The 22582-nt window shown below is 42.0% G+C and overlaps 1 pseudogene; it reads right to left on the reverse strand.

Annotated features, from left to right (window-relative positions):
• Positions 1 to 22582, reverse strand: part of LOC148361994 (testican-3-like) — a 68244-nt pseudogene that overhangs the window by 41746 nt on the left and 3916 nt on the right.

Here is a 22582-nt window from a genome sequence, read left to right on the forward strand (position 1 = left end):
TGATGAAAACCATGGAGCGGTTGCTGCTGCACCACCTGAGGCTACAGGTCCGTCACGCCATCGACCCTCTGCAATTTGCTTTCCAGGAGAAGGTGGGAGTGGAGGATGCTATAGTATACATGTTACACCGATCCCTCTCTCACCTGGATAGGGCTAAGGGGGCTGTGAGGATTACGTTTTTTGACTTCTCCAGTGCCTCCAATACCATACAGCCTCTGCTACTGAGTAGGAAACTGACAGAGATGGGAGTTAGCTCACACCTTGTAGAATGGATTATGGACTACCTGACAGGCAGACCCCAGTATGTAAAACAGGGGGGCTGTACATCAGACACTGTGGTTAGCAGCACAGGATTCCCGCGGGGGACCATGTTCTCTCCGTTCCTATTCACTCTGTATACATCGGACTTTAAGTACAACTCTGAGTCCTGCCATGTGCAAAAGTTTGCTGATGACACTGCGATCGTGGGATGTATCAGAAATGGGCAGGAGGAGGAGTACAGGAAATTGATTCAGGACATTGTCCGATGGAGCGACGCAAACCACCTGCACCTGAACACCACCAAGTTCCTGTAACCATCAAAGGAGAATGTGTAGAATTTGTCCAGACCTACAAATACCTGGGTGTGCAGCTGGACAACCAACTGGACTGGACTGCCAACACAGAAGCTCTATGTAGGAAAGGCCAAAGCCGACTTTACTTCCTCAGAGGGCTGGCCTCCTTCAAAATCTGCAAAAAGCTCCTGAAAATATTCTATAAGACAGTTGTGGCAAGCGCCCTCTTCTATGCGACAGCGTGTTGGGGAGGCAGCGTCAAGAAGAAGGATGCCTATCGTCTCAATAAACTGGCGAGGAAAGCGAGCTCTGTTGTGGGCACAGAGCTGGACAGCCTGACCACAGTAGCTGAGAGACGGGCACTGGAAAAGCTACGGTCAATCATGGACAATCCATCGCATCCACTACACAGCATTATCTCCAGATAGAAGAGCAGTTTCAGCGACAGACTGCTGTCACTGTCTTGTACTACGGACAGACTGAAGAGATATTTTCTTCCTCATGCCATGAGGCTCTTTAACTCTACCCGGCAGAGTAAAAGCCCACATTATACCACACCCCCTACATTGCATATTACCGAATTTTATTGCAATATGTATTCTGTGTAGCACTATTTAGATATTCTATACAACACGCTACAGTGGGCATTTGCATGTCACATTGGCTATTTGTATATTGTATTCTTTTTGCTTTATTATTGTATTGTTCTCAGCTCAGGGATGCTGCTGGAAATGTGAATTTCCCTGCGGGGATGAATAAAGTATCTATCTATCTATCTATCTATCATCATTCCACCATTTGCTTCCTTTCCTAATACCTCGGCCAACTTTTCTCATTCCACACACTTCTTTCGAACTCCACAACACTGCCTCTTTAAACCACTTCCATTCAATTTCCACTCTCCACTTCTCTTCTCCTAATAGTTCATAATCTTCCCCTATCCTCTCCTTAAACTCTCTTTCCTTTTCTGCCTTATTCAACTCTGACATTTTCACCTCTACCTTCACACTCTTCTTATAACTAGCCCTCCACGATCCATCTATTCTCAGTTTTCCTTCCACATAAAAATTAACAGACATACCAATCATTTCACCTCTGTAAACATGCACATCCAACAATCTAGTTAACATCCCTTTCCTAACCACTACATAATCCATCAGTGCTCTGTCAAACATCTCACCACCACCCATTCTGACAAAGGTATACTTATTAACGTCCCTCATTGTAAACAATGTATTTGCAATCACCAACTAATTTTCCACACATAACTTAATCAATTTATTCCCACTCTCATTTCTTCCTGGTACTCCATATCTACCAAACACATTTTCAACAGTTCCATCACCAACTCTAGGATTCAGGTCACCTTGTATTACCACTTTCCACCCTTCTTTCGCACTTGCCACACATTCGGACAAATCCTTCCAGAGCTCCTCTCTCTCCTCAGCACTTCTTTTTGATTTAGGTCCATTTGCACTTGCATCCGTACTTCTACACCCCACTTTAACCCTACCCACATCAATCTGGAAGATATCTCTTTCCACTCCACCAGTTTATCTTTTGCTTTCTCAAACATAAGCATAGCCACTCCTTCTCTAGCATTTCCACCCGTAACTCCAGACTTTCTACCATACATACCTCCAAGCTGTAATTCACCCTTTCATTTCATCTTTGTTTCGCTCAAAGCTAACACATCAACCTTCCTTTTAGTCATTATCCTTCCAATCTTCTCTTTTTATGCACTCAGTCACGTTACTTCTGCATCCTCTCACTTTTGGTGACCCATAACTAAGGTCTACAAGACCTTTCGGTCTCCCACCCCCCTTTCTTTGCCTTGCTATCTCTCAGAGATAGAGATAGAGATCCCTCCACTTTAGACACGCAGCAGACCACGGTGGGAGAATTCTACCAGGGGGAGACGCCCCCTCACAACAAGACAATAATCACCCGTATTAAGTGAATCTCCACTAGGTAGATCCCATAAATCACTCTACCTCCTCAGCCACTGCCTGCACCGAAGGTAAATATGTTAGAATTTTCGTTTGCAGACAAAATTCAACAAACCCCCAAACCTGCTCAATAGACAAAGCTAATTCTTCAGCACATTTTATTTTACAGTGTTATGTTTGATCCATGCATCCATTACCTACACCACTTATCCTCAGTAGCGTCAAGGGGGTACTGAAGCCCATCCCAGCTATCTTTGGGTAGTGGGCAGGGGACACTCTGAACTGGTTGCCAGCCAGTTAGTTGCAGGGCACACAGAGACAGACAACTCATTTGCTCAGTCACACATAGGGATAATTTGGACTGTCCAATGAACCTTATATGCATGTTTTGGGAATGTGGGTGGAAACTGCAGTGCCCGGAAGAAAACCCACACTAGCACGGGCAGAACATGCAAACTCCGCACAAGAAGACTGGTAGCTGGATTCGATCCATGACCTCAGAAGTGTGCCGCAAATGCGCTAACCACTCATCCGCCATGCTGCCCTTGATGTTTGCTGTTTTGATGGAATCGATAAATTAATAATACCTGTGTCCCTTATCAATACAAATATACCACTTACAATTTGTCTCCCGCTCGCAGTTATTTAAGAGTGTTGAGGCTCATTTCCCCCTCGGATGGGTCTGGCCTTGATGCGGCGAGGGGGCTTGCGTGTTCCAGTGACCCTGGAGAGCGATACCGTCGGGAGCTTGCTCCTGGTAGGGTCACCCATGGCGGGCCGGTCTCCGGGGTAGGTTCCAGACAAACAAAGACCCCAGCGTGTCGGTACGCTGTGAGGTGGCAGCCCCACCAACCGACTATCCTGCGGAGGGCTAACAACTCACCCAGGAGAAAACCCCCTTTGTTACGAAACTGACCAGAGAAAGAAGCCGGACTGACCAACACGGTAACGGACCCCAGCCTGCCCCCGACCAACGAGTACGGATCGACCTTCGTCGTAAGACCCGTGTCGCCACCTGGAATGTCCAGACACTCCTTCGCCCCGGAGCTGCCACCCTGCTGTCCCGAGAGCTCTGTCGCTATAACATCACCCTGGCAGGGCTCTGTGAAGTACGATGGCAAGGCAATGGTGAAACAACAGCTGGCAACCATTGCTACATCTGGAGTGGCCCCGAGAGTCGGACCGGCCTTTACGGTGTGGCTCTCGCCATTCCAAAAGCCCTCCGTAGGTCCCTCATCAGCTGGACACCAATAAGCGACAGACTACTGTCTGCTCGCTTCCTCCACCATCACGGCAAGATGACAGTGATCGTCGCCTACGCCCCCACTGATGTCGCTGATGAGGATGGGAAGGACGCGTTCTTTGACCAACTCCACCAGGCTGTCGACCAAGCCCCACCACACGATGTCACCATCATCCTCACTGATGCCAACGCCACTCTATCCAGCAATGATCGGCCCCCCGGCTTACCTGTCGGCACCACCTTCGTTGACAGCACAACAAACGACAATGGCAACCGCCTCCTCCTCCTCTGCCACCAAAACAACCTTTGTGTTGCTGACACCTGGTTTCCCCGGAAATGCATCCATCACTGGACGTGGTACAGCCCAGATGGCAGAACCAGGAAGGCATTGGACCACATCCTGATATCACGACGCTGGAAGTCGTTTGTAACCAACTGCCGGGTGTTCAGAGGAGCACAGCTTGGCAACACAGACCATCGTCTGCTGGTGGCCCAGCTCAAGCTAAAGCTCCGAGCCAACCAGCACAAGACTCTGCCTCGCCCCGACTCCTCCCGACTCAGCGACCCCAACATCGCCAGAGACTTCAGTTGCTCCATCCGCCGCACTCTCGATGCCCTGGCTCCTGACAAGCTGACAGACTGGGCGGCCTTCAAGGAAAGTGTCCTCCAGTCTGCTCACAATGTCCTCGGACGCCCGCGATCCTCCCCGAGAAAGCCCTGGATATCAGAGAGGACACTAAACATCATAGACCAGCGGCGTGAGGCCCGGCTCCGAGGCGACCTCACGGACTATCGGAGACTGAACCGCCTGCGCAATGTGGCCATTGCTGAAGATAGGGAGAGGTTTTGGCAGGCAGAAGCCCAACAGCTTGAGTCCGCGGCCAACAACAACAACATGAGCCGCGTATTCAGTCTACTACGCCAAGCCCGTAGCGGCCCACACATAAAGACAGCCCTGGTAAAAGACTCAGACGGCAACCTCATCATGACAGAAGCCAACTGTCTCGTGCGCTGGAAGGAGCACTTTAGCCTCCTCTTGCAGCACAGCACCATCCCGGCTGATCCCACCCTCCTAGTGGCTGCAAACACAGCACCTCCTAGCGACGCCTGCTGCACAGACCCTGTAACACCCGAGGAAGTGAGAGCTGCTCTGAAGAAGCTGAACACAAAGAAAGCCCCCGGCATCTGTGCCATTACCGGCGAGATGCTCAAGGCCGGCGGTGATGGCATGGTGGAGTGGCTAACCTGCCTATTCAACCAGGTGTGGGAATCGGAGCAGCTGCCCACCGACTGGACCAGAGGAGTCATCATGCCCTTCTGGAAATGCAAGGGTGACAGGCTTGTCTGTGGAAATCACAGAGGTATAACCTTACTCTCCATCCCGGGCAAGGTCTTTACTAGGATCTTGCTCAGCCGTGCCCTTCCAGCAATCAGAAGCTGCCGCCGTCCCCAGCAGGCTGGCTTTATGCCCAACCGCTCCACAACGGACCACATCTCTGCCGTCCGTCTGCTGATAGAGAAGACCCGTGAATTCCGTAAAGATCGCCATCTATATATCGGATTCATTGATCTGAAGGCCGCCTTTGACACCGTCTGCCACTCTTCACTGTGGAACATCCTCCAAGCTCTCGGAGCACCACCCAAGATCATAGCCCTGTTCAAGCTACTCTACAGCAACGCAGAGAGCTGTGTCCGTATCAACGGCATTGATTCCGACTGGTTTACTATCTCCAGCGGCGTTCGTCAAAGCTGCGTGGCTGCTCCCGACCTTTTTAATTGCATCATCGACCATCTGATGTTCAGGGTTAGTGAGCGCATCCCCGGAGTGTCTTTCGGCAACTACCACCTGACTGACCTGGAGTATGCTGACGACACCATCATGCTCAGCACTTCCTACAGCCAGCTGAAAGACGCTCTGGGCATTTACAGCGAAGAGGCAACGCGGCTTGGCCTCCAAGTGAGTTGGACGAAAACCAAGTTCATGTATGTTGGTGATGGACCAGATCCACCTCCCATCCAAATTGGTAGCGACATCGTAGAGCCTGTCAAGAGCTTTGTGTATCTGGGGTCCATGGTGACACACAATGGGGACCTAAAACCAGAGATTCTCCGCAGAAGAGCCCTGGCAGCATCTGCTCTGCAGTCTCTCTGGAAACCACTCTGGCGGCACCAGACCATCGAACGCAAGACGAAGCTCCGCATTTACAACCTCGCCGTACTCTCTATCCTGCTTTATGGCTCAGAAACATGGCCCCTGAACGACACCCTGGCCACAAGAATCGACGGCTTTGATAGCAGGGCTCTCAGAACCGTCGAGAACATCAGGTGGCCCCAACGAGTCTCCAATAAAGAGCTTAGAGCCCGCACGTGCCAACCCCGAGCATCTTCCTTGGTCGCACAACGCCGCACCCGCTGGTTTGGCCATGTCCTTCGTCTACCACCAGACCATCCGACACGAGCCAATCTCCAGTTTGACCCAAAGGCAGCAGGCTGGAGACGACACGAGGGAAACCCCGCACTCGATGGCTCGACGTCGTTGCGGGCGACCTCCAACAACACGGAGTTGCTGTAGAGGATGCAGAACAGCTGGCACAAGACCGCCAGCATTGGAAAAACCTGGTTCATCTGGTCGGCTCAACGCACAGGGACGGGACCCCCCGACCTTCGCTGGAGCAATAATCAATCAATCAATGAGGCTCATTTTGACTGGAAAAATGGTTTCAATACAAGCAGGCAAAGTTTATTGTAAAAATGTCACAAAATACTGCAAACGAGAATTCTAACATATTTACCTTTAGTGCAGACGGCACTCAGCAAATAGAAGGAGTGTGCGCGCCCAGTGAATAGCTCCGCTCATTCCCACCACTCACCCAATTGCATTGCCAGAGCTTTTGGATGTTTAATATTTGTCTGGTGGCTTTAAGTCATTAAGTGTCCCAACATTTTGGTGGATTTTTGTCATAAAGTGTCTCAACAGTGAACATAGAATGTTTAACAAGCTTCCACATAAAGGATTTTTTTAGCGATTTATAGCCAAAAACGGGGTTTGTTGGTGTGACACCTTGACTGTAAACTAGTTAAAATTGTGTCCTATTTATACTGGACCAAACCCTTCAATCAGTCAGTACTGCCTTTGCATTGCATGTGCAACAATTGGCTCTGCATGTAAATAAATGCTCAAGTTCTATTTTCTCTCTGAGGCAAACATGACTCATGAGCTATATGTCCCTGACCCCTGTCAAAGCAGATAATTTACAAACTTTTCATTAACAAAAAAAAAAGAAAAAAGAAAAAAAAAATCAAAAGTTTTGTCGGGGAGCATGTTGTGTGGATATTGGTCTAAAGTTCACTTCAGGTATGAGAGCAGAATTAGTTTATTTAGGTCTAATAGGAAGCATTATGTTTGGGGTCACATTGCAGAACGACTAAACCCAAAGTGGGTAAAAAAAAAGTCAGTGGAAAGTGGGGAAGGAAGTGTCATAGTTTGTGGCATGTTTTCTGCAGACGGATTAGGGTCTCTTGCACAGCTAATTTATGCTGAATTAATGCTGAATTAATGCAAATGTGTATCAAAACCTTCTTCAACAGCACATGGGTCCTCACATGTATTCATAGCCCAATTAGCCTGCAGTCTTCATGCAGGACAATGCTTCATGTCACACAGCAAATCGGGTAAAGAATTTCCTTGAAGGTGAAATAATTGAATTAATGGTATGGCTTGCGTAGAGTACTGATCTCAACCCAATAGAGAACCTCTGGAAAACCCTTGGTGACAAAGTTATGGTCTGAAAACCCACTACAATCACCAAACTGTGGAGGAAACTGGAAAAAAATGGACCAAAATCACACAAGAGCAATGTGTGAGACTAGTGTTCTCCTGTGGATGCTGATGTGCTGAAATCATTTATGATCAGAGGCCTGGACACTTCTTACTCATTGCTGACTGTTTTAATCTTGAGATTTTTTTTCTATGCCAAAGTCATAGTTGTTCTCTAATTTTGACCACTGTGTTCTCTAATTTGGATAGGTGAATTTTCTAAAAAATATTTTTGGGGGTGAAATGCCTTTAATCATTTTGTGAAAAAGGTGTTCTAGTACCATGATAGGGCCACAATAAAATGTATTTTGACTCTGGAACAGTGACAATGGTATAATTTCAAAATGAGTTGTTCTCTTATTTTGATCTCCAGTGAAGATAAACATGAGCCCAAAGGGAGTAAGCTGAAGCCAGAGCTTTTAAGTGCCCACCCCTGTTATTCGACCAATAATCAATATTCTAATTAATCTGCAACTATTTATTAGTACATTAGGTCTTTTTTCCAGGGTTTGTACATGCTTTTCATGGCCAAATTCAAGCACTTTGTAAGCACTTTCAAAGCCAATTTTTAAATTTCTGCAGTACCCCAAAATCTTAATCTCTTCACTTGTCCTTTCGGGTGATGACGCCTCAGATGACAACACCATATAAACTATTGCCAGCTGCAGTTACACACGAGTGAAGAACACATGCAAAGCCACCAGGCGTATCAGAGTCATTTTCAAGCAGAGTTGATTTTTTTTCTCCATTTAGTGCAGGGATGTCTTAAGTACAGCCCTGGGGCCAGTTACAGCCCCTGATCAAATTTTTACTCGGCCGCAGCCTCTGTCATGAAATTAATAATATGTGTCCCGCCAGTAATGTTGATAGCAGTACAAAATAAATGTCTAAAAAAAAATTGGGAATTATAATAAAATCAACATTTTACCAGATGATGGCAGTAGCCTTTGGGCACCATGCCCTTAGCCTTCTGTGAAAATTTTAGCCCACCTCATTTCCGACATGGCGACTGTAAACAAAAAAAAAAGTTGACTGTGGGTGGCAAGGCGGCTTAGTGGTTACCGCATGCGTGGCACAGGTCTGAGGTCATGCGATCGAATCCTCCTGTGCGGAGTTTGCATTTTCTTCCCATGCTTTTGCCTGGGTTTTCTCCGGGCACACCGGTTTCCTCACACTTTCCAAAAACATGCATGTCAGGTCCAATTTGTGCCCTCGATGTGAAGGAGCAAGTGTCTGTCTCTGTGTTCCCTGCGACTGGCTAGCAACCAGTTCAGGGCGTCCCCTGCCCAATGCCCGAAGATAGCTGGGATGGGCTCCAGCACCCCCGCGACCCTATTGATGATAACCGGTGCAGATAGTGGAATGATGGATGGAAGTTGACTGTGAGGGCTGCCGCTTCCACGACAAATAGGATTTGGAGTATAAATCCAAAACAACTGAATTTGCCTAATTTGCCAAGACTCTGTCGCTGTTTCAAAGAATATGATATACAGAGCAGGGGTGGTGAACACATGCCTCTAGAGCCGCATGCGGCTCTTGGCCAATAAGAATGCGGCTCTTTGCCTCATCACATTTTCTATATACTGTGGCTCTTTGCCTTTTTTCATGTTTAGTTTTTTTTGTGTGTGTATTGAGGGTGGACACTTTCTTTGAAATCAACACAAGAGCAATACTTGTATTGTAAGGAGAGGAATGTGTTATGGGAAATAATGTTTTTAATTGTGTGTGTTTGTGTGTGTCTGTGTGTCATGGCAGGTCAGTGCGTGGTGTGGCTCTTTGACTCTCACAGTTAAAAATTTCAGCTCTTTGTGTCAAACTTGTTCGCCACCGCTGATATAGAGGCACTGCCAGTTTTAACACGCTGACTACAAAACGACCGTTGTGAAAAGGTGAAGCAACTGGAAGTTGTTATAAGGGGAAAGCAGCTCTTTTTCACGAGACCCCGCGAGTCAAATAAAAATGCGACAAAGAAGAGCTACGAGGTATAGAATTTATTAAAGACTGTCATGAAAAATGTCAAGAAAATTTGTCCAGCAAAGAAGGGGGAATTTGCCAAAAGCTTATTTTCAGGCGACCAAATCTCACCCGGTTTCTGAAAAGTTTGGACGCCCCTGATTTAATGCGTTGTCTAACAAGTCAAAAATGCCAAGAAGCATGGCAACGAATTCAAGCATTTGCTAGCACTTCTCCCAAACTTTTAGCACTTTTAAAACAATGAAAAAACAACATTAAGATTAAAGCATTTTCCAGGATTTCAAGCACCCATACCAACCCTGTTTTTCAAAAATCCTGCTAGTGACTGTGTGGAATAATTCACCACTACAGTTCATTATAGCTGAGAATGGAGCTAAAGTGTGTGGGTATGCCCCTTGGCAAAATTATGATTATAAATAATTATAATACTTGAATAGGGGCATTTGCACGTCACACTGGGTATTTGTATATTGTATTCTTTTGGCTTATTATTGTACTGTTCTCAGCTCAGGGATGCTGCTGGAAATGTGAATTTCCCTTCGGGGATGAATAAAGTATCTATCTATCTATCTATCTATCTATCTATCTATCTATCTATCTATCTATCTATCTATCTATCTATCTATCTATCTATCTATCTATCTATCTATCTATCTATCTATCTATCTATCTATCTATCTATCTATCTATCTATCTATCTATCTATCTATCTATCTATCTATCTATCTATCTATCTATCTATCTATCTATCTATCTATCTATCTATCTATCTATCTATCTATCTATCTATCTATCTAGATTTTTTTTGTCCATTAACCGGAATGTATTTGTTAGACTTTCTCATTTCTTCCTCTCCATTCTCGGTTTTAATGCTCAATGAAAAAGGCAGTGTCCTTGCTGAACTCAGCCCGTCCGGTTAAAGCATCCATGAATTCATGGACATTGACCAAGAATTAAGTGCTCTTGACTGGAAAAGGCCTCCAGTTCTTCTCATCAGTTTCTTTTACCAGTCATTTGGGAAATATAGTTATCCTCCAAAATAAAAAGCTGTAAACTAGTCAATTTCTGTAGCAATTGTGGAAGTTGGGGGTGGACTCTGGCACGTAGTTGTTAGCATGTAACCATTAGCATGACTCTTTAGCATTTTCCATTAGCATGTAGCAGTTAGCATGATTTGTTAACATGAAGTTGTTAGCATGACTCATTCACATGTAAGTGTTAACGTGACTTGTTGGCATATAGCTGTTAGCGGAGCTGACTGCCACGCACTGCGCCAAGACAAAACATATGCTCAAAGGGTTCAGTGCAGCATATATAGACAGCAATTCTGATCTTTCCAAATTATAAAGGGCACAGTTTCCTCAACAGTTTACAGTCAAGGTGTCACACCAACATACTCGAAATATTACATTATATGGAAGATTATGAAACAATTAATTGTTTAGACACTTTATGATGAAAAGCCACGTTTATTTACCTAGAAACTCTAGCAAGCACCTAGAGCAATTTGATTGGATAAGCGGTAGGAATGGGCTGAACTATACACAGGGCACGTGCATTCTTTCTCGTCGCTCTGACTGCACTGGAGGTAAAATACGTTGGTATCCTCGTTTGCTGTGTTTTGTGACATTTTTCAAAAGAACTGGGCTTGCACCTTGAATTGAAACCATTATTTAGCACAATTTAGCATAATCTTATATGGGACACATCCTGAGAGGGTTGATGAAAATTTTCTGAGGTGGTTTGCACATATGGAAAGAATAGATGAAGGCCGTTTGACTAAGAGAGTATGTAGTGCAGAAGTAATGGGGAGGAGGTCAGTTAATTTAATGGTTAATGGATGCATGAGTGTATGCGAGGGATGGATGTGATGTGAATGGCAAAGGATAGTTAAGAATGACCGATATTGATGCATATGATGCAGACAAGCGGTGTATGCTGTCTGGACTCTCAGCTATATATATATATATATATATATATATATATATATATATATATATATATATATATATATATATATATATATATATATATATATATATATATATATATATATATATATAAATATATATATATAAATATATATATATATATATATATATATATATATATATATATATATATATATATAACTAAGATTTAATTATTTTTATATATATATATATATATATATATATATATATATATATAAATAATTAAATCTTATTTCGTTATTTTGTTTACTGTTTCTTTATTTTGCACTTCAAGTGTACAATAATCCTGTTTGTTCCCGGTGAGGTGCAATCAATATTACAAGGTATGTCTGTTCTTCTCGATTCAACTGACTGCTCGAATACTGCTTAGTAAGTTTAATATTTTTTGACATATAACTTATCTTTAAAGTAACAGAAATAGTTACTTTCTCTGGTAATTAGTTATTTTTACCATAGAGTAACTCAGTTACTAACGCAATTACTTTTTGGAAGAAAAAGTAAGTAAGTATAACTACCGTAATTAATTTTTTAAAGTAACATGTCCAACATTGGCTGTGGTACAACACTGGCAGGCTGGCAGCCGTCGAGTATTCCAGGATTTGCAATGAACTTTTTTACAAGGTACGTCTGATGTATTTCCGAACAATTTATGTTAAAGAGGTACGAGTCACGTCAAAGACACTCAAAACAATCGGTCAACGTGACAACATTATAAGTTAGCTGGTACTAACTAGCTAACGTTAGTGTCTTACTGTTTTAATTTCTTACTACATAAACAAGCTGCTTTTATTTTGATTAAGCAATGATTCAAAACAGTAATCTTCCGAATAGCACATGTATTGAAAACTGTTATGTGCTTTACCATAAAGCTTATTACGCCGAAATGAACTATCAAATTATCAACGGATAAAACAGGAAACGAAAGTTGAGAAGATAAAACGTCATTTCGCCAAAGACAATTTTTTCAACATCCTCAAAAGTGATTTATCTACAAGATGCAAATGCCTCGTGCTTCACTGTTCAGTTACGTTCCTCCCAAAAATTTGATCCAAAGTCGTTTTAGTGATGTTTGTGCAAGGGGGACATTTCTCGCTGGGGGTGCATTTGTTGTCACAATTAACCACAGCAACACGTGCCAGCCACAAAGACCTGGTTAGCATCCAGCTTTTCATAAGCTTTTAGATCAGCACAAGTGTATTGGGATACTTCATTTATGATAAAGTGGTACTGGCAGTGTGGACTGAAGTCAGTCAGACTGGAGGATTTGGTTAGATGTGTGAATATGTCGGGAGGAAGACTGTGTAGGTCAATCGCTAGTTCTGCGTATGCAATCTTCAGTTTCTCTAAATACTGTTCTTTGTGCTTTCTGACAAGGTGAGCAACCTCATCCGACAGCTGCACCTCATCCGACAGCTGCACATTACTAGTTTGACTAATTATTTCCAATGGTGTTGAAGTCTCCCAACAGGACATTAAATCCGTGGCCAAGATCCGTAGCAGCAAGATGACTCGCTAAGTCATCCATATAAGGCTCTTTACATTAGTACATCTGGCTTGGAGAAAAAATTGACTCTACTATAACATCTATTTTTGAGTTTCAATGTACGTGAGTGCTAGGGCTTACAGCATATGAATAACCTAAACTTCTTATATGTAATAACTTGGGAAGCCCTTTGAGACTATTTGTGATTAAGGGCTATACAAATAAAAATGACTTGACTTGACTTGACTAGGGCTGCACAATTTTGGAAAAAATCAGACCACTGTTGCAATTTTGATGTGATCTTCAATTTTAAAAGAAAACTGCATTTTCTATGCTAGGGAACAGTTTCAACTACAATTTAAAGTTAAACTGTCACATCAGCAGTCCTTGTTTTGGCTGTGCATCGCGAAGGAATCCTTTACATGACAGCTCATTAAACAATGTATGTTGACTGTAGAGACATATAATGATGAAAAGCCACAGAACAAACTGCAAACATCCCAAAGCGCCTCCCAAGCAGTCTGATTAATTTGATTACATGATGCACATATCACACCAACTGCCTTCTCTCTGCCTCGCGCCATCTGCACCGAAGGTAACTTTCTCGTTTGCAGTATTTTGTAACATTTTTACTAAAAAAAAGCATTGTTTATAACAAGAATGACAGTCAAAATGAGCCTCACCACTCTATAAGTTACTGTGGGAGAGAGACCAATTTTAAGTGGTACACAGTGCTATTCAAGTCAAGTCAAGTCATTTTTGTTTGTATGGCTCTTAATCACAGAGTCTCAAAGGGTTGCACAGGTTATTGCACAGACTATTATTACAGACTATTATTACACCATCCCCTGATCTGAAACCAACATAAGGGCAAGGAAAAACTCAAAAACCTCAACATGAGGAAAATGAAGACATTTCACAATAATTCACAATTATTCACAATAATGGCAGTGCAATGTTACTAACCAGGATATCTCAGGTTTTAGTATATTCTTTTATGAATACATGCCAAACAAGTAGGTGCGGTAGAGTCTCAGAAAACAGACAAGACCCAGCATTCATCATATGCATGCTCTGAAGTCTGGAAAATTAGGCAAATAGTTCAGAGGGGTGTGTTAAAAAATAGCAGTGTCTACTGTAAAATGTAAAAACTCAAAACTAGTTTGTATTCCCCCCCAAACAATGTAGCATTTAGCCATTCTTAAATCAAGTTGCATGCCCACAGTTTTTTATGACTGCTTCACATCCGTGTGGAATAGACATCGGGAGACCAGAGAGTAGTGCGTTATAGTAATGGAGACAGGAAGTAACAAAGGCGTGAATTATAATCCCCGCATCTGACTGAGAACGCATAGGACGAATTTTAGCAACGTTGCGAAGATGGAAGAAAGCTGTTCTAGTAATATTCTTCTCGTGTGTTCGAAAGGAAAGATCGGGGTCAAATATGACACCTAAATTTGAAACTGAGTCACTCTGGGTTATCTTACATTTGTCAATGTTCAGAGCAGTTTTTGAGAACAAGTCACGGCATTTAGATAGACCAATAACTAACATTTCGTTCTTTTCAGAGTTAAGGCGCGAGAAGTTGAGTAACGTCCACTCTTTTATCCCAGTGAGGCAGGCCTCCAAATTTCCACAATTTAGTGTGGCAGATTCCTCCATCGGAAGATATAGTTGAGTGTCATCTGCGTAGCAATGGAAACTGATATTATACCTGCGAATAATATCACCTAATGGAAGCATGTACAGAACCCGGCGGAACACCAGAGGTAACCCTAAAGGGCTCAGATGTCATTGCACCATATTGTACACAGTGCGTCCAATCTGAGAGGTAGGATCTGAACCATAAGAGGACGGTTCCTGAGAGACCAATCCATTTTTCTGACCGTTTGATCACATTACCCAGATTTTAGCTAACCTGCATTGGCTCCCTGTTAGCTTAAGATGTGATTTTAAGGTTCTCTTGGCATTATACAAAATCATGCATGGACTTGCTCCCTCATATCTTTAATTTCCCCCTATGTTCCGGTCCGGAGCCTTCGTTCTGAAAACGCTGGTCTACTAATGATTCCAAGAGCCAAGAAGAGTTCCGCAGGTTCGAGAGTGTTCTACAGCCGGGCACCAGTGCTGTGGAATGCTCTTCCTCCTGAGAAACGATCTGCAACCTCAGTGGATATGTTTAAATCTAAGCTTAAAACACACTTCTACTCTATAGCATATGAATAACCTATGTTTTCTATTGACAATATCTGTATATTATTTGTTATTGCAACATCCATTGCAGCCTGGTCATCCTGGAAGGGGGATTACCACATGTGCGGTCCCTTCTCAAGGTTTCTTCATTGTCCTCATATTGAGGTTTTTGAGTTTTTCCTTGCCCTCATGTAGGTTTTAGACCAGGGGATGGTGTAATAATAGTCGGTAATAGTAGTCTGTGGTTTGCAATAACCTGTGCACCCCTTTGAGACTATTTGTGATTAAGGGCTATACAAATAAAAATGACTTGACTTGACTTGACTTACTCCATGGTTGCTTAGAAACATTCCATAGTTAATTTACACTTTTTGGTTTTGCTTCACAAACAGCATTTTGAATATTACCCCACAATTATGGATTCAGATCTGGGTATAGGGCTGGCCACTCCATTTAATTTTATTGGTTTGGAACCATGAATCTGCTCATCTACTGGAGTGTTTGGGGTCATTGTCACACAGTGAAATAAAGCAATAGTCTTCTAATGAGTCAGCCTTTATCTTATCATACAACCTTTAAAATACAACTGTGTCCACTTTTAACTAAGGAATTTTGAATACAATTTTAGTTCCTATCTTTGCCTGTTTATGTTTCATTTGCCCTTATGTCATATAAACGTACTCTGTTTTATTTGATTTAGTAACTTAGTAATGAAAGTCCTCAACTGAACTGTTCCTTTCAGCTCTTTTCTTTGTCCAGATACTCGGTCTGGTCTCGGGAATTGAACACGAAGACACGAAATATCTAACCCAGAACGGTATTGGTACATTTTTGTACTGTTTTCGTTTATGACGACTTCAAAAGAGTATTGGTCGAGGCCATTGCCTGAATAAATAGCAGTGAAAAGCCAAGAAGTCTGGTTATTAGGGACGTAGTTCACTAGCTGTCTCGTAGACAAAACTGCTGAAACTTTCGAGTGTGGACAAAATTCCTATGCTACAACGGCATCCTGACATTACACACAATCCCATTTTTTCTTTTATCTCTGTTTTTTCTATTATTTCACACATGATCAAAAAAGTCAAAGAACATCTCAGAATGTGATGGATTTAAACTGTAAATATGTTATTCTACTGTTGCATTATCTTCTTTGCATACTGTGTGCCTTTCTTGCTTGTGTTTGAAGAAGGAGGAAACAAGATGTTCACTAAACAGTCGACACCTAGCTGCGGCCAGATAAGGGAGCTGAATGTGACACTCAACTCCTCTCTGACCGCAGGCTCGCCTAGTTTCGTTTACTATAGAATATGCTTACGATAACATGTTGTTGTGTAAACAGGTCTCAACTGTTTATTTTGTCACCCCCCCTCCCTTTAGCAGAAGAGACCTTATGTAAACTAGGGCGTTCCGAACACAATAAAAAGGCCCAGGAGAAGGAGACTTTTTCAGAGTGTCCAGTAGACTGTAGTAGGCAGACTATGGTCATTTCTCCTTGCAAGTAAGAAAAGTAATATTCACGTTCTCTGTGTCTTTTTTGTATACAGGTTTTGTTAACATCTGTTGGGTTAAACCTGACAGAATGTCAGAGTGAAAATGGTAGAAAAGGACAAGGGACCGCCTACCTGGGCTTCGGTTTAAGGGGAGGAGACACATTTTGACTGCAGAACCTCATTAAAAAGGAAGGGCTGAAAAAGGAGTGTTATCTCGTCTGCTCCGTTTAAAACGTCAACTGTGTGCACTTACTGGTTCTCAAAATGGGTAAGAGCAAGTCTATATCGCAGAATTCCACACTCACTAACTACTACATAAAGATACAAATTAAGTGTGATCAATGGCAGTTTTTACTTAGGAATACATTTTCAGGAGACGGGAACCAGTGTCTCATGAGCCAGATATGGCTCTTTTAATGGGTACTAATGGCTCCTGCCTGTGCAAATATTCTCTTAAGCAGTTCATTTCTGTTAAGTGCAATGCTGTGTTTGATGCGTGCATAGCCGAGGCAAAGCTAAAATTTTGATTGTTTTGGTCCAGAATATAAAGGGCACAATTTCCACAACAGTTTACAGTCAATATGTCACACCAACAGACCATGTTTTGGTTGTACGTAGCTTAGGAATCCTTAGCTTAGCTTTTAAGATAATGTATGTTCACTGTTGGGACACTTTATGATGAAAAATCACAGAAAAACTGTCAACAGCTAGAAACGCCAGCCAAGCACACAGAGCAATTTGATTAGGTGAGCGGTAGGGTTGGGCAGAGCTATGCACAAAGTGCACTTCTCCCTGCCCAGCACTGTCTGCACGGAATGTAAATATAGCAGTATCCTCGTTTGCAGTATGTTGTGAAATTTTCACAAAAGGACTCTGCCTGCACCATGTTTTCAAACAATTATTTAAAACAATTATTTGAAAAAAATAAGGTCAAAATGAGCCTCAACACTCTTAAGGGAGAAGTTTTAAGTGGTATATTTGTTGAAATGGGACACAGGCTCTGGCATTATTCTTATTTCATGAATCAAACCATCTAACGTCACACAGTAAAATAAAATGTGCAGAAGAATTAGGATAAAACTTCAGAGTGTTACCTTTCAAAAGAGACCAAGACCATCCAGATTCTCCAAATGGTTCAAAAACAGCATTCAATTTACTTTGGGTAAATCTTGGATTGGGATTTCAGGTGAATTTTACAGGAACGTTAAAGGTTTAATGTGTGACTTGTGAGTAATTTTCTTGTTTCACCTCTTATTTAATTTCAGTCTCTTGAATAAACTAAAGTGAAAGTGTCAATTATGTTGAGGGAACGTTTTTTTTCCATTGGCCTCTCTTTTATTTGTTTGAATTTTGATTGAATGGTCAGTTTGTGAATTATTGAATATATTGCAACCTTAATTCAAAGACTAGAAGATAAGTGTCAACAAACATTGAACAAAACAAACATTCTATTACAGTCAAAGCAGATCTACTGGAATCCCATTATATCATGTGGACACAGCAAAATTTCCGCACATGAAAAATACTTTTCTTCTTTGCCTTAGAAATCGAGCATCAGATAATGAAAGCAGATTCAGATTCAGATATACTTTATTGTCATTCTTGTACACGTGTATACAGAACGAAATGTCGATACATCTGACCCGCACAGTTTCCTTGAACGTAAAGATATAAATAAAATGTTGTATTGAGTTGGAGTATTAAAGTACTAATAATATACTAATTAATTATAGCTATGTATAGTATTATACAGTATTGCAGCGAGTGCAAGAGGAGTAGCTAACCAGATGTGCAAAATGGGCAGTCAGGTAAACAAGTCAATATATAATAACCATAACACTGGAGTACGATAGTGCAGAGAAGAACAGATGTGCAAAGGAGTGGCTAGGTATAAGAGAACTGCCAGTAGTGCAAAAAAACAAAACAAACAGATGTACAGATTAGCAGCTGTGTAGGCTTACAGTGTGTGTGATTGACCATTTAACAGTCTAATGGCCAGGGGGACAAAGCTGTTGCAGAACCTGGTGGTCCTGCACCGCACACTGCAGTACCTCTTCCCAGAAGCAGCACATGATATCCTATCATGCAAAGGCTTGATGTCGACGATGAGAATCAAAACTTGCGGTATAATTTATTGTTTAGTTACATGCGTAGTCTATTGTTGCACGTGTGAAACCGAGGCAATATTGCCCGCCAGGAGAGATTGTTCCCGTATTGGACATAATTTTACCTACAGTCTACAGTCTAGGTGTAACACCTATAGACCCCATTTTGGATGTAAATCGCTAAATAATCATGTGTTTGGAGGCTGACCAAGCGTTCCATGTTCACTGTTTAGACACTTTATAATGATAAGGCACACAACAAACTTTGAATACCCATTTATGGCTCTTTTCATTAGTACATATGGGTCACCAGCCATATGCAATATATGTCTCTTTTCATGAGTACAAATGGCTTACAAGCCATATAATGCACTTTTCATTAGAATATATTTCTTGGAGATAATATGGGACTTACGCATAAACTTAATGTATTGACATATACATAGTGGATACAGTATGTACAAAACCGCAACAATACTTGAATTTTAACTGTATTTTTCAGTCGCAGTGTCACACAAACAGTTCCAGTTTTGGCTGCAAATCGCTAAACAATCACTGTGTTCCTTAAAAATTAAATAATAAGTTGGCAGCTCTTGTCTTCTAAATAACACACATTATTCATAACTTTGAAAATACAGGCCAACTTCTTCGCATTTTTCTGAATTGTGTGAAATAGATAAAATACGTAAAACAATTTTGATGATGAGGTCACCCAGGTAAATTGGTTTAGCCTTGACCACTTGATAGCGAGCAGAACATTTTGAAATTGAGCGAGATAACATGAAAAAGCAAGCTAGATTGTTTTCAAAAATAGCTATAAACAGAACAGGTCCGTCGGCATCTCAACTGGCCTTGGGGGGCACTCTGATGCCGACGGGCACCAAATTGGAGACCCCTGCCCTAAGCCATCTGGTGCTGAATTTAGAAAAAAAATAGAATCAAAGATGACTAGCGCTATGCTAGATTCATGCAATTCAGTTTTTGTAGTTTAGAGCGTTCTATTGACTGCCCCATCACCCTGATCTGTACTCTTCTATAGCATCTTCTTCTGTGCTTCTTACTTCTGTTTCTCTCTTGTTAGGTGAGGAGGGAGATGAAATAACATTACTTTCTACCAATAGTCATCCTGCGACTCCACCTGTCAACAATACTCCTGTGGTAATACTCCGGCAGTATAATCCTGTGGAGGTTACGACTAAGGTTGCCATTAAGGTTCAAAACTCGCAAAAGGTTTCAACTCAGTCCACAGCGCTGAAGCTTGGCCTTCTGAATATTAGATCACTAGCCTCCAAAGCTTTACTTGTCAATGACCTTATTAATGAACACAATCTTAACCTTATTGGCCTTTGTGAGAACTGGTTAAAACCAAATGAGTTTGTAGTGTTAAATGAGGCTTGTCCCCCTAACTTTGTGAGTTTGCACTTGGCACGACCATGCAAAAAAGGTGGAGGTGTTGCTCTGATATCGGAAGGTAAGTTGAAATTTACTCCCAATACCCCTACTGGTTTTAAAACGTTTGAAGCACTTGTTATGAGGTCCTTAATGTCAACACCAATTTATTTAGTTGTTGTGTATCGCCCACCTGGACCATACTCAAATTTTTGGGATGAATTCCGAACTGTTAACAGACTTAGTAACTTATGCGGACAATGTTGTAATTATTGGTGATTTTAATGTTCACATAAACTCCCGATCAAATTCACTTGCAATTGATTTTAAGTCACTGATTGATACATTTGGTTTCAATCAAATAGTTGATGTGCCCACTCATAAAGATGGGAACATTCTAGATCTCGTTCTGACCCGTGGCGTAGTAGCCTCAAATGTTACAGTGTTACCGTATCATAATGCCATCTCTGATCACTATCTTGTTAAGTGTGAGGTGCTGTTTAATGCTTACTGTGATAAGGAAAATTTAGGCTTTAGCAGTCGCAATATCCGCCCGACAACGGTAATAGCCTTAAAAGAACTATTACCTACGGTAATTGCAGCCTTCCCTTCGTACACTGAGTTTGTTGACTCACTTACAAACAACTTCAACACTGCTTTGGTTAATGTTCTAGATTCTGTGGCGCCCCTAAGGCATAAATTTCGACCTAAGAAGAATACACCTTGGTTTACTGAAGAAACGAGGTTACTCAAGCAAGGTTGCAGGAAACTTGAACGAAAATGGCGCACTACTAAGCTGGAGGTCTTCCGACTGGCCTGGTGTGACAGCTTGCTGAAATATAAAGTAGCTCTTGCCTCAGCTGAAGCATCGTTTTTCTCTAAGATTATTGTTAAACATAAGAATAATCCAAAATTTTTGTTTGACACGGTGGCGAAACTTACCAGACAAAAACTTAACCCAAATAGTTGTACTCATTCTGCTAACGACATTATGGAATTTTTAAAGAAAAATATTCAACTAATCAGGAATTAAATTTTAAAAGAACGCTCTGTATCCTCCTCCTATCTCAAAGATGTGGAGGTGTGAGGTAAGGACTGTGTCGGCGGTTGTTCAGAAACATTCTCCAGTTTCAATGATTTGTCTCTTGATAATCTAACACATATCGTCAGTAGGGCCAAACAAACTACATGCCTGCTCGATCCGTTTCCAGCTTCACCGGTGAAGGATCTGTTTGGGATCTTAGGACCATCAGTTTAAAATATTATTAATATATCGCTATCCTCGGGTATTGTTCCTGTAGCCTTCAAGTCTGCCGTCATTAAACCCACGCTTAAGCGACCTAACCTTGACCCAGAAAGCCTAGGTAATTATAGGCCAGTGTCAAATCTGCCATTTTTCGCAAAATTACTTGAAAAGGTCGTTGCACAGCAGCTAAATGACTTAATGTCAGAAAATAACCTCTTTGAAACTGTCCGGTCAGTTTTTAGGGCAAATCACTCCACTGAGACAGCCCTGGCTAAAGTAACCAATGATGTACTTTTAGCAATAGATTCCGGTGCCTCATCAATGTTACTTCTGCTGTATTTCAGCCCTGCTTTTGATACTGTCGACCACAACATATTACTGGTTCGTCTAGAATGCATTGGTATCTCAGGAACTGTACTCTCGTGGTTTAGGTCCTACCTGTCAGACAGGATGCAATGTGTTAACAATGGCAATCTGACCTCTAAACAATCTAATGTCCCCTGTGGTGTTCCTCAAGGCTCTGTACTTGCCCCCCTTCTTTTTAGTATTTATATGATCCCGCTTGGTGACATTATCCGCAAGTATAATATTAGTTTCCATTGCTATGCAGATGACACTCAACTGTATGTGCCACTGGAAACAACTGGACATTTAAGTTGTAGAAATCTGGAGGCTTGCCGTACTGAGATTAGAAGATGGATGTCACTTAATCTTTTACGCCTTGACCCAGAAAAAACTGAAATGTTGATTATTGGTCCAGCTCACTGCCGTCAGTTGTTTTCAAACACTACCCTGAACGTAGACAAATGTAATATCACCCATAGAGACTCGGTCAAAAATCTAGGTGTTATATTTGATCCTAATTTGTCATTATATTACTAGAATAGCTGTCTACCACCTCCGTAATATTGCGAAGATTCGTTCGATGCTGTCCCAATCGGATGCAGAGATTTTAATTCATGCGTTTATTACTTCTCGGCTTGATTACTGTAATGTATTGCTTTCTGTTCTTCCGATGTCTAGCATTAAAAGTTTGCAGCCGGTTCAGAATGCGGAAACTAGACTTTTGACTAAGACCAAAAAGTTTGAGCATATTATTCCTGTATTGGCCAACTTGCACTGGCTCCTAGTCCACTTAAGATGTGACTTTAAGGTTCTCTTATTAA

The sequence above is a fragment of the Urocampus carinirostris genome, chromosome 8 (assembly GCF_059441175.1).
Source record: "Urocampus carinirostris isolate Australia breed hairy pipefish chromosome 8, RoL_Ucar_1.0, whole genome shotgun sequence".
Lineage (NCBI taxonomy): Eukaryota > Metazoa > Chordata > Actinopteri > Syngnathiformes > Syngnathidae > Urocampus > Urocampus carinirostris.